Raw genomic sequence first — 14,603 nt, forward strand, 5'->3', positions numbered from 1 at the left:
AGACCAATACTGACTTCTTCAATATCTTCATCAGTGGTTTGAGTAACAAGACACATGAAATATTTGAGGGAGGGGACTGAATGAGGGAAAGTGGTTGAAAATATCTGGCTGAATTTCCAGTTACAGTGACAAGGTTGAACATGGGAACAGGGGCAACAGAATACTTGAGAGGTTCATGAAAGTGCTTCCATTTCTACAGATGGAGTGGGAGAACTCCAAGCATCACAGCAGGATAAGTACTCTGTTAGAGGGCTCACAGTGGATGCTAATTTAGTATAAGAGAAAAAGCCATGCATTCTTATTCCATAAGGCAAATCTCTTATAGACCTACATTAGAAGAAAGGTGGTAAGAAGAGTGAAGGAAGCAATCAGCATGCACTACTTCTATTCAGGAAGCATAAAAAGAGGTTGGAGAAGGTCCAGAAAAATCATCAAAATGCTAAGGTATTGAAGGGCATAGGGAGGGAGGTTGAGGGAAATGGGATTGCACACTGGCGTAAGGAAGAGATCAGGGACTTCCTCATAGAAACCCACAAGTATTTGAAAGGAATCACAAGGATAACGAAGACAAGTTTAGAAGTGGCAATCATGAGAGCAAAGACTACCAGACACAAGTTGCATTTTGGGAAATGTTGACTGGATTTTGTCAAAATGTCTTCACCTTTAGAATGGTGTGTCACTTTTAAACACAGAAGGAGTAGGATCTTCCTTCTTGAAAGTTTCCGGGATTCACATAAGCAAACTGAAGGCTGACCACTTGTTGCTGATTGTCCTGCTTCAAGCAGAAGACTCAACAAGATGGCCTGTAGAAGTTCTTTTTTCAGCAGTCATATGAAAACAGAATGTTTTCTTCTGCGTAAGAAGACAAGCATTAAAAGAAATCCAAAATGTTATTTAAGTTAATGAGTTTGATTTATAATCCTTAAAAGATCTTACCTACTAGAAGACATCATTCAAACATTCAAGTCTAAATTAATTATAATCCATACAAAAAGTAGAAACTGTGACTTCTCATACTCATTCAATAAATATCTGCCTAGATAATAACAATGAAGTTCCATTAAGCAAGCTAAAGAAATACGGCATTTCTGACAAATTTCTTCTGAAAACTTTTCAGCAAGGCTTCAAGAATGTATTTTTGTAGTGCAGCTATGTGTCTTGCTTCCTGCTTAGGGCTTGATTGTGTGATAAATGACAGCTTGACAAAGATGCATAACTACTAGTGTTTTTGAAAGCTCCATTTAGTTCTCATTATAAACTGTGTGCATCACTTCAGTTTCATTGGACTTTTCAGGAAAGGGCTACACCATCATTCTTTAATTCTAAATAGAAATAGAAAGCTGTAAATCTCTGTACAGAATGACATCTTATAAAGCATGTTCACATCTTCAATTCACTTGGCAAGAACAATTTTCCAAGTTTAAAAAGTAAGAGAAGCAGCAGGTCAAATCCCTAACACTTTTGATTATTTCTCATTCTGGAAAGGTAGGCAAAGAGAGGATTTAAATCCTAAACAATACAAATTTCAAGACACCGGTGAAATCTATAAGTTTGTATTGGTAGTCTCAAGGAGAAAAATCTTATTAGACTCATATAATTTCACACTGAAAGAAATAAAGACCTTAAGTACCGATGCATTACATGAACAGTAAAAACAGTAGTAAAAAAATATGAGATTGTTTCTTTGACTTAAGACCATTGGTTATAATTAAGGGCCTTGAAAGGTTATTTTGATTAGAATGAGAAAAATTGCAGACATAAGGCAAATACACTGTTTCTTTTAAATTTAGTTACTTTTAAAAATATGTAAATTGATTTCTCCAAAACAGCACGGAGACAAGAAGCTCTGAATATTCCACATCAGTTCCTCAAACTGTAGCCTACCCACAAAGCTCTGTCTCTTTGCTTTCTCATTATTTATTTCCAAATTTCTACCTCCAGTGCATGCATATGCACAGTCTCCAGATGACGAACTAACTTTTGCCTAATGATCACAGACACAGTCACATTGCCCTGTGTCTTGGTTCCTCAGGGAGAGCTCCTTCCTCCTCACTCCCACCACCAGATGCTTTTATGCCATTAAAAGATTTTATTATTTCTTCCTTTTCAAGTCTTCAAGGTACTGCTTGGCATACCTAAGTATTAATAAGGGTTGCAATTGTCTTTTCAGTCAAAGGATAGCAGCTGGTAGCCATCAACCGTTTTAGCAAATCAACACTTTAAATCAAATTATTAATACTGCACATTGTTACTGTAATGGTGAGGTCTTTTGATGATGTGATATATTATTACAAGGCACAGCTCTGTCAGTCTGTTAATATCTAAACAATTTTACAAAGCCCAAGTGGGCCTTCAGTAGACATTTTATTGCTAAAGATGAACTCTGAAGAACTGCAATAGAAGAAGTCTGCAGAAGGCTCATCAAGCCTGTTATGTGCTTTTCATATCATTTCATTTTCTTCCTATTTGCTGTCCCAGTGGTTAGATCCTTTGATAGGTTTCCTTTAGTCACACATAATTTCCTTTGATCAGCTAGAATACCTAACGTAATTTACTGTTATTATTATCATTGCTTTTACATTATTATACCTTTATCATTTTTCTCATAAAGTCTTAGTATGATTTACTTTTCTAAGATCCTTATTTGCATTGCATGTAATCATTTATTTCATGCCCTTCTCTTGAGACTAATAAGTCTGCAAAGTTAAAAAATAAACTGGACAATCCAAAGTTAAAGTCTTGGTTTTATAGAACTGGCAAATCAATCTCAAAATTATTTTTGCCATGTAAACTATCCTCAATTAACTAAATAGAATACAGTGATAGACTGGTGTTTTGCATTCAGAAAATGTTTATCCAAGAACATAATTTAAATGAATTACAAAATTTTGACTTATTTTGTTTGCAACCCGCAAGTTATTTTCCAGCTGTGGAGAACAGGGAAATCTGATAGTGTAACAGATTCATAAAATTATCATAGAATGGTTTGGATTTGAAAGGGCCACAGGGATCATCAGATTCCAACTCCCTGCACAGACAGGATTGTCAGCCACTAGACTAGATAGATCAAGTACACAATACCCAGGCAGCTTGTTGCAGCACCTCATCACATTCTCAGGGAAAAAGGCTATTTCTATCTAAGCCCACTACAAACTTCAGGACCTATTTAGTGCAGGAAATCATTTTTATTATTTGCTCTCTCTTCTGGAACCACAATTGGCCTCTGAAGACCATTGGGATGGCTGATGCCTATGTGATACTCCTTTCATCTGGTTCAGTGGCTAAAAACTATCACTTTGTTTTTTGCATTGATTCTATTATTTTAACTTCTCACAGTCAGGTTAGGTTCATGTCATGAAAGAGTTTACCTTAATTGGAAATCAACAAATATTTCTGAGGAATTCAGCAGACTCAGAAAATTTTACTTTACTGAAAACTTCAATAAGCATAACTAGACAAATTCAGGAATGCCAGTCCACAAAAAATCCTGTAAAGCTACCCCTGTAGAAAACAACAACAAAAACTTGTACTTACTTTGCATTTTACTCTAAAGAAGTAAATACAATGAGATTGTCATTCATATCAAGCAGGAAATCAAAATAAATTTTGATCAAAAAGAAGAGTAAAATATCTTCATAAACTGATCTTGATGGACTTAAATGAGGACCTGGGGCCACAGAGGACATAAAACATGATGTAATTATTTTCACTCTCTCTGTCCTCTCGACATGAATAATTAAATTGTTTTAAGCTTTCTCTTTGTTGTGGCTGATATTTCATTTTAAAGGAAATCAGATTTGCAGTATAGTTTAGTGGTCATTTTATCTGTCAAGCTCAAATTTATCTGATACTTATCAATACATTGTAAAGTTTCCATCTCAAGTTGTCTTTAAAACCCCGTTCCTAAGTTGCTGCCACTCTTGCAAAAACACGGATCTGAGCAGTAGAAATCCTATCTATTCTTCCCCCTTACATTAGCATTTTAATTTGTATCAAAAGAAGCCCATGAAGCTCAAAGAAAAAAAAGCAAGAAAAAATAAGGCTGCAACACTGCTGCTTGCAAAATCACACCTTCCTATGCTGCAATGTCAAGAGGGAAAAAAAAAAAAAAAAAAAAAAAAAAAAAAAGGTCATATTTTAAGAAACCAGAAAAATAGATTTGGAAATCAGAGGGATACCTTTACCTACATTTCTTTGGCACGATAATTTCAAAGGTTTTATTCACAAAACCCTTTGACAAGTTCTTGTAACAGCTGTAGCTAGAAATTCCAAGATTATTGCTCGCTATATATTTTTTACCTAGAAAAAATAGCCACATTTACAACCTAAAGATCATGGCTAGAAAACTGATAGTTAATTGTGATATCTAAGATCTTTTAGGACTTTGGGCCTCTGACTTTCAGTTCCAGTAAATAAGTGCAAATATTTTGTTAGGATTTTTCACAGAAGTATCCCCAGAATGACCACTAACAGACAATATCACATTACTGATATTAATGTGTCCCTGTAATTACACCCTTGGGAGAAGAGAATATCTGCTCACCATTTTCTTTTTTCATTATTGCCAACCTTGTATAAAGGCAAGTATGGCTTTCTTTCAAAATGCTCATTTCTGCTTTCAAAAGAATATTAACCTATCACAATCCTTGATTTATGGTCCCTAAAAATAGCTGTCAATAAACAAAATCCCTCAACACATTCTAGAATTAAAACCTTTCCCATGGAAAAGAGAATCATATTTCTTTCACCAAGTGTTTGACTCAACTTACTTATAAAAGACACAGCAGGAAAAATACAGAGTGAAATAAAACTTCAGAATTCATGGAGTAAATGCTCTTCCTCAGTGAGGAATTTTAATGATCCCTATAGAAATGAACAAGTTCTAGCTATCATTCTATGACTGTGTACATCCAACAAAGAATGGTAGAGGATTATATTTTCTTACTTGCTAGGTTAACTCTCTCTTGTCTAGAGAGAATATAAGCCTTGAACTGGAAAAATGTTCCAGGTTGAACATTCATGGCTTTCTGAGGTCCATTCAACTGCATCACCTTTGAATGTGGATGACATTCTTGTTCTAATCACAGAAAAACTAAAAGCATTGTAACTTCTGTGATTTGTTGTTTTTTTGTTTTGTTTTGTTTTGTTTTTGTTTTGTTTTGTTTTGTTTTGTTGCCTGAGTGCATGCCAGTTTACTGTCAATACCATACCTTGATTTTACCTGTTTTTGCTGCAGCTTAGGGAGAAAAGGATCATTACAGAATCAGAGAATTGCAAGGGTTGGAAGGGACATCAAGAGATCACCAAGTCCAATCCCCCTGCTAAAGCAGGTTCCATACAACAGATTGTATAGGTAGGTGTTCAGATAGGTCTTGAAAATCTCCACATAGGGTGACTCCACAACCTCTTGGGGCAACCTGTTTCAGTGCTGTATCACCCTTACTGTAAATATGTTCTCCATGTTAGTATGGAACTTCTTACATTTGAGTTTTAGGCCATTTCTCACCATTTTATTACTACACACCATCAAGAAGAACTTTCTCCCATCCATTTGCCTCCCTCTTCCCTTTAGATATTTATAAACATTTACTAGATTTTCTCTCAGTCTTCTTTTCCCCAGGCTGAGTAGACCCAGATTACTCAGTGACAGTCTATTCTACTAACCCTGAAATGCTTGTTTAGATCTTGTTTATATGAAGTATTTCACAGACTCTCTACTGATTTACTTTCAACTGTATTATAATGTCATCACTTCTCATGTTATTTTCCCAATGTTTAAGAGTCTGATGATGGAAGATAACTTAGTTTTACATTAGATATTAAAAGTCTCATTTCCAAGATAATAGAATAAAAGTATTTAGGATATCATTTCTGTAATACTTCCAGTTCATAAATACAAAAATATTTTATATTAATAAAAACTGGTGATATCATTTTCTCATGTGGGAAAAATTTTGTTGGCAATAGAGTCTCTGGCTACAGAACACTTCTTCCAAAGAAGTAGTCTTCATCCAGGAGATGCTCTCCCTTCAGATGCTAGTCCTCCATGGGAAGCACAGATGAACAGCCTGCATCTATTTTTCTTCAGTCAGCCACCTCCTTCACAAGGTTCACAATCACCAGTTCATAGCATAGCATAACAGTGAGGTAATTGTGACATAACAGTGTCACAATATTAGGCTCTTTCAGAATATACCCCAAAAGGCTAAGCAGCATTAATTGTCAACACACATTAACATTTTTAACTACATGTATGATTTTTGCATTTTTAAAAATGCATTATTTTCCAATCTGAGAATAAATTTGAAATGTAAGTGATTAAACGTTTTAAAATAAATTCAGATTTTCAAATACTCATCCCAAAATTACACATACTCAAACATCAGTAGTTCCCTTTGACAATGATAGGGATAAGGATCTTTGCGAAAACTAAAGTTTGATGACATTATTATGTTTCTTTGTTCCATGCCTCCTTTTTCATCATAGTTCATGTGAGCAGGGGATCACAACAGCAATTGTGTCTGCTGTGCCTCCTGGCCTGAGCCTCTTTCTAGGGCCTATGCTCAGTATAATGGAAAAATCTTCATGCAAATCTAAGAGATATCTCCCATAATTTGATTAACAAAGGAAAGTTGGCCTTATGAAAACATCAGAATCAAACATAAGAGCAAAACAAACAAAGTCATTACTCTGCAAAAGTAGTCTTCACAATGAGCTGTTCAAATCTCTTTCTGTAGAGACTCTGAATCACCTTTCACAGAATCCTCTTTTTCTCTCTCTGTGAGAGTAAATGATGGGGCTGTGCTATCACCTTAGGCAGCTCACCTTAGGCAGCTCACCGACATCTGTAAGACAAAGAAGCTTGAGTGCTCTGACTCAGTCTCTTTCCATTCTTTAACGTTCATACATGAAACATGAATGCAATTTCATGGCACTAAAGCACACAAATATGACAGCACAGAACCCAAGTAGTCCTGCACTACAATCTACAATACTTTAATTATCATATTACTCTCAGTACATCCTTTCATTGTTGGAAATCCTCTGGCGCAGGAAGAGCAAACAAAACCAGACATCATTATGCAATTCAACAGTGTGCCACTTCAGTTAAAACAAACAAAAACAAACAAACAAAAACAGCAAAAACAACAAAGCCCCTTAAAGCAGATGTTTGTGTTAATTTAGTTTTTATAACTTTTTCCCCTTAGATAGTTTCATATTCAATTTGAGCCCACAGGTTTCTGCTGTAATTAAGACCTTGCACATTAGTGGGTGGAACTCAGTGCTGAACTTGAACCTCAAGTTCTGAAGCATCGAGTCAAATGTTGTGCTGATGTTATTTATTGTTTTCTATAGAAAAGTTCCTGTTAACTGAGAGACTGAACATTTCTATGTGTTTTGCATAATTTTCCAGTGAAAATATTCAAATTGTTTTTCCTGACCTACCAATTACATTAAGTGTCTTCTACTGGTGTGGCCATGTAAAACTTTCCAAGGTTTGTTCTTTCCATATTCCAAGCAAAAGTTCATTCTTGTCAACACAAACTGGGAGCTGTTGTCTGCTTTTGATGCATGAGTGAAAGTGAGAAGTCATGACACACTGTAGGTTTACTCTCTGTCTTAATTTGTCTACATAAAATTTGAGGTTGCTTCAATATCTGAAAATTCGTCAAGGAAGAGAGAGTCTTGAAAAATGTGACTTTGTTACAGAATCAGTCCATGTGAGTGCAGCAAAAGAAAGGAAGCTGCTCCAAGACTATACCCAAACCTCCTGACTTGGATTCCACTGTAAACCAAGCTGTAAAGGAGAGAGCATCTGCTAACCCAAAGAAACAGATCACCTATGTAGAGTTCTGTCACTATTTGTTTTAAATGAATACATGACAATGTCATTAATGAAACCTCTGTGCTTAAGTGCTTAAGAAAGTGACACCTTTATATGACCTTGGTATAAGCAAATCATTGATAGAAAATTCAGCACTGCACAAGCTTTTGTAACTGTTAAACAATAGGAAATTGTGAATACTGGGAAGGATGAAGAAGTGTCAAGCAGCTGCATTTGAAACAGTAACAATGTGAAACCAATAACATAGACTTGGCCAAGACAACAATTTCTTATTGGCAGAACCTTGAGCTGGTTTGGTCTGTATAACGATCTGAAGGCATTTTGTTTTCTTCTGCTACTGACTAATATGCATTAAAATACCACTTTCCTTTCTGATGTTAGTGTTTTATAAAGCACACCTTAAGAAATTACCAGCTAAAACTTCTCTAAGCATTCATTTATTTATGTCTGTGACTCTTTGATACAGAAAGTGTACTCACTGCGAGTTTTGTTGTTGTTGTTGTTGTTGTTTTGTTTTGTCTTTGCCTCCTAAGAACTCTACTCTTTTCCCAAGATAAAAGCAAGCTGCAGTGTCTTGATGTGATGCCATTTTTTCTGAGGAACAACAGTGCATGTTGGGAGACTATTATGCCAACTAAATGCTTGTCTAGACTAGGATAAAAGGTGCATTTAAAAAACATTTGCCTAACAAAGTGAACTTACATAAACAAAAAAATAATAAAGAAGATCAAAACTAAGGCAGCAACTAAAAACTTTGAGATTTATGTTAATTTTTAGTAATGTGAATGTATTCCTTTTGTAGGAAATGTAATTAAAATACTATTTGGGAAATTAGAGGACAGTTTTTCTTTGTTTCTATTCTTTGCTTACAATTATGATTGTTCAACATTTTATGTGATGCAGAACGAATGTTAATGGTAAATTGCTGGAGTGTAATAATTGATTTCTTTGTTAATAAAGGAGATTTAATGCTCCATGGGATGCTTGATCTAACTCACCATTAAGAGATTCTGTTTTAAGAGTCATCTACAGAGTGCAGTCCTTCACCTTGAAGGGTTCTTATACCTCTTACTAAGCATAAATGCCTCTGCACAACGGCTTATCATATGTGGGATATGATATTTTGGAATCACTGAGTGCTTAACGCTGTCATTAATTTCCTGAGGGACTGTACTTAGCACTTCTAAGAGCCAGTTCAGTAGAAAATGAATTTGTTATGCCATTAAACATGTGGATGATTAAAGTGCAAGGAGACACACATCAGGCTTATCATAAAGAAAAATAGAGGATGAGTCTGTCTTAATGTGATCAGGTCTGTCTGAGTTTGAGTGTACAAGCAATAAACCCTCATGGCAGGTGTTCTAGGGAGTACAGCAGAAGCCTGGAGGACAGGCACAGGACAGTACTCAAAGGTACAGATATAAATCACAGATGGTCCATTACTGGTCACTAAAACAATACAATCTTGAGAGCTGCATGAGTTCTATCCTGTTACAAGGTTCTGCAAAGAACAAACATCCCACACATGTAAAGTGTCACCCCTATGGTAAGAACAAAAAAAATAAAAATAAAATTGAGAACTCATAAAAAAGCAAAGTCGAAATCTCTGTTAAGGGAGGAACAGAAGAAGAACAGAAGTGGTTTGCTTCAACCCCTGCTCCCTGACATGGGACACCTGACCTGAGCTTCTCTGCCCATTACCCACAGAAAAGTGGAAAAAGTGAAAACAAGAGTACTACTTTCTGATTTGCCACTCATCGTATTCTCTCTGCAGATTAAGCAATTGTATACATGATGTTATCTTCTACTATACTTTATACTAAATATATTAGAATGTTATAGAGGAGTGCCTGACTTCTTTTCCAGCTACTTAGAAGGACAAGAGCAAATATAAAGGAAACACTCTAACCCTTTGCTCTAGTAAAGCAGTTACCATACTTTGGGCGCTACTATAACAGAAAAAATAAAATAAAATAAAATAAAAATCAATAGAAATAATAAGAAAACTTTTCTGACTTCTTGGGGAAAAAAAGTAATGTGACTCTGAGCAGCCTGGTCTAGTGTTTGACAACCCTGCATATAGAAGGGGGGTTGAAACACGATGAACTCTGCAGTTCTTTTCAACCCAGGCCATTTTATGATTCTATGATTCTATGATTCCATGATTCTGTGATGAGTTCACTTCCAAGTGCACACTAGTGTAAGCCAGCCTTGCACTCAGATAGATATTATCTGAGCCATAGCCGAGCCATGTGTACATACTCCAAGGCTACTTTGTTTTGGTTTGTTTTGTTTTTCTAAATCACCTCCAGCTAACAAGAGATGACACAAGAGTAAACAGGAAAGTTTGTGAAAATTGCCAGAGGACAGTTATAAATGTTCTTAAAGTAGCAGTTTTTTCTGGAATGCACCAAAAGATATCCAGAAGGATGCCTCCAGAGATGCATGTAGGGTGCCAAAATGTTTTATTATCTTAAAACACGAAATATTTATTCCCTGCTATACTGTTACTTGTGAGAATTCTTAAATTTCATTTCAGAGTTGTCAAATGAATCCCATCAAACAGGTATGTAAAGATGCTAAGAACCCAAACTCCAGCTATTGCAATTTAACATACCCTGAATATATGGGGTCTCAAGTGCCATCTGGAGTATGCTGGACTCTACAGTTCTGGCATGTGTATACACCACTCAAGTTACTTAATTCCTTAACATATCTATCAAAGAAGAAGATGTGCTGATGCCTTAGTTTTTGAAGATATTTAGGAATATACTATACTTGGCATTTCAGAGATCAGTTCAAATTCTACTATCATTAAAATAGCAACTGCAGCAAGACATTTATGTTTAAATTTTCAAATCAGCAAAAGGAAAAGTTCTTTAAAACTCACTTAGTTCAAGGAGAGGAATTCATGATATAGGTAAGTACATTTCTTTGTTCTCATTAAAACCCAAGGTTTATTATGAACTTGAGAAGTCTCATCTCCTGTTATTATTTCCTTTGAACTCAGATGTCTACTGATCTAGTAACATATGCAGCAACTGCTAGAAAGGGGCACATATTTATGCCTATTTTCTCAAAACACAGAGGACCTGGAGACTGTTTCATACTTTATCAAGTGTGCTTGAAATTGTCACATAATCAAAACTTTGTACAAGTGTGATAAGGAAACCATGCCAATTGAATGAAAGCCCTTGTAAAGGATAAAACCATGATTGAAAGAAAAAAAGGCAATAATTATTGCACTATATCAGAAGTGTGGTCTGCAATTATGAATAGCTTCAAACATTATCATGACAACTTAATCGACATCATTTAAAGTTAAAGACATCATTCCTAAGTTCATATAAGGGAACAGGCCATTTGACATTTGAGTATTTTATTGATAAAATCTGATATTTGTAGTATTTTGTCTATTTGTGTGATATCTTTATTCCAAATTAAAGGAACAGACAGGGAATGAAAGTAGAACAGTAATAAAGTACATTACTTCCTATGCAATCTGTATACCAGCTTTCAAGATAGTCTTTCATCTTCATTCAGACTCTCCATATTCATGCATTCATAACCTTATAAGAAAGTTCTCTCTAGAATCCATCAGACATACAAGCAAGAAAGCATGGAATGTGGAAGAAAATGCCAGAATCTAACAGTTCATTCTCAGAATGTTGTTCTTGCAGACCTTCAGATTTATGCAACATTTTTTAAGCTGATTTCTCTTACTGCATATTATATAGCTCAAATCACATCACAAATTTAAAATTAGAACCAATCATTCAAAGTGTTCCCTGAAGCAAAGCAGAAGGCCTCAAAGAGGAAAAGTCAGCTCAACAAGCTGTGAAAGCCACAAAAAGTGCTCTGCTTCAGCTCTCAGATTCATCAGATAATCTATACAGGCATTAAACTCCAACTAACTGCAGTGAGAGTCTGGTATCTGGAAATCTGGGAGAACCTAAATAGTTTTTTGTCTTCTTCAGTTTTCCTCCCTTCTTACTCACTAAATATATGTGGAAAATTAAGGCTTCTAGGTCTCTTCATAGGACAGTCTTTTCTTGCCAGTTATAAAACAGAAAAAATCCACATGAACTAGTTTTTCTAACTTAAAATTATTTGCCTGCACCTGAAGTTTCTGAGTAGAACTAAGACATATCTGCAAGTATAATCAATATGATGAAATGTATTTATGATATTAATAAGAAATCTACAAATTCATGTTACATAAAAAATGGATTAAGTCCTTGACTATAATAATGCTTTCAACACTGACAGATAAATATTCATCCATAGCCCCAAATTAGGTAATAAGTACACCATTTAAACATTCTGGATGCCAGAGTAGAAAAAAAAAAAAATTGCATGGCATTTGCTCCATATAAGTATTAAAAAAAACATGCATTTTTTTGCAGCAACAAAATGTACTGCATGCACCCAAGTTTGCTTATGACTCTTATTCCCTAAAACTATTCTTGTTTACAGTGCAAACATAAGTGACAAGTTAAACAAACCTACACACACAAAAATAAATTAATAAATAAAAATAAAAAGAGTGAGAAGAGAAAGAGGGAGAAACTGCAAAAGAGGATATAGTTCTTCCCACTGTTAAAACAAATGAAACTAAACACGTCAGGGTCATGGTACTCATAGCTTTAGTTTTGCTTCTGCAAAGCAAAGCATATTTTTGGAAAAGAGAAAATAAAATATAGTAAGTTAAAAACTTCCCTTGTAATTTTTTTCTGTGGCTTCCTTACAGCAATTTTCATGTCTGATTTAGAGAGCCAATAATTTGATATTGCCTACTCATTAACACTATCCCGTTATGCAGTCCCTGAAGTGTTCCACTGTTTTATCACATAAAGCTCACAGAGCCCATTACCATGACGGGAGCAGGCACGGCTGCTGTCTGAAGTAGCTTTCTGTTCATTTCCTATGCATGACAAGAAACTTCATTATCACCTTATTTAAGTTAAATTATACATTTCTACACTGATCTATTTCAGTAGCTGAAGGTGTCAAAATGCTATTTGGTTATTGTAATAATATGCAGATGTTTATCATTAATACTAATAACCTTATTATCATCACTGCTGTGTGCCTACTTACATATTTATTTTATACATATAAATATATATGCTCCTCACCAGCTGGAGATTGATGACATTTTATGAGCTATGTAAGAAGAAGCAGTACAATATAGTACTCTATTCTCTGCAGAATGACTTTCTTTCTGAAAGCAGGCCCAAGAGCCTTGCTAGATTCCCTATTTTGTGAACTCTGCTATTATGAAAACTTACTAATTGGTCATATCTTCTTGAATCAGCTGTATATATAGTCTTTTATTACAGCTACAGTATGTATACTTTTATGTTTAGAGTTCATTAGAATGTGCTACTTTTGCTCATACCATCCTTCTTCATTATTATTCCTTGTATGAAAACTGTAATTTGTTAATATTAATATTCCATTCCAGAACTTAAAAACTGATAGAGTAAAACCCTCCTTACTGAAACTCTTTGTCAACTGGAACAAGTAGATGTACCTAAGAGAAGAGTTTGTTTAGAGAAAAAAAAATCAGAAATGGCTAAAGAGAAAATCAAAATCAAAAACAAAAACAAAACATAAAAGTAACCACTGTGGTGAATGAAAATAACTACACTTCAAGCCCAATTCATCGCAGGCACAACTTCATTGACTTCAGCAGGACACTATCTATTAAGACCAGAATCAATTTCATAGAATCATAGAAAGGTTTGGGTTGATACCATCTTGATATTTCCTTGACCTGGTTGTACTTTTGTATACTATAAATTAGTCTCCAACAGGTCAAGATGTTCCATCAAAAAGATGCAATACAGATAACTAAAAGCATACATATCACTGAATTTCTACCATACGAGATCATTACACTGATACCCTCTTGAGATTTCCTTGACCTGGTTGTACTTTTGTATACTATAAATTAATCTTCAACAGATCAAGATGTTCCATATTGATAAGAGTTCTAAACAAGATGAATATGATTAAAGATCTTTCTCCATGGAACTTCATGGTTTCAGAAAGTTCAAGTGAAGTTCATGGCTATATTTAATCAAATCTGAACTCTATCTATCTCTTGCCAAATGAGCAACACTAATGCTTCTTTACTTGTACTTGATCTGCCTTCAAGGTAACCCAGTTTAAAAATTCACAGTCAGTCAAAACTAAACCTACAGAACAAGAGAGTAGTTTCCTGATTCAGGCAGATAGCCATAAGATTTATTTTTCTCTAAGAGCAGATCATCCACTTTGAGTGTGGCTTTATTCTGTCAAAGTTTGCATCCCTGGGCGCATACTGTCATCTCTCCAGGTATCCACTCAGAAACACATTTCCGATATAGGAAAAGATAAAGGAAGAGGTATTTTCAATAATATGGTCTGCTTAAACCAAACTTTCCTCTGAAAATCTGGTGAAATGCTATTTCTAAGTTCTAAACCTAGAGATCACAGTTCAAAAAGGGATTTAAAACTTGAAAAGGGAAGACAGTTTCATTCTCAACATATTCAGTTGGCATACTGAAAGAGGTATCACAAAGTAAAAACTGCAGACAGTTTTGAAGATGTCAGAATATATGAGCTCCAACATACAATTCTGATGAATCCAGTTGGAAATTAAAGCTAATATATTCAACATAATGACACAGTTAAATATTATTATAGTTCAAAACAAAACTTTAACCTGAACCATTTATTGGCCAGTTATGTAAAATATATATATATATAT

Source organism: Excalfactoria chinensis, chromosome 3 (genome assembly GCF_039878825.1).
Source record: "Excalfactoria chinensis isolate bCotChi1 chromosome 3, bCotChi1.hap2, whole genome shotgun sequence".
NCBI classification, from domain to species: Eukaryota; Metazoa; Chordata; class Aves; order Galliformes; family Phasianidae; genus Excalfactoria; species Excalfactoria chinensis.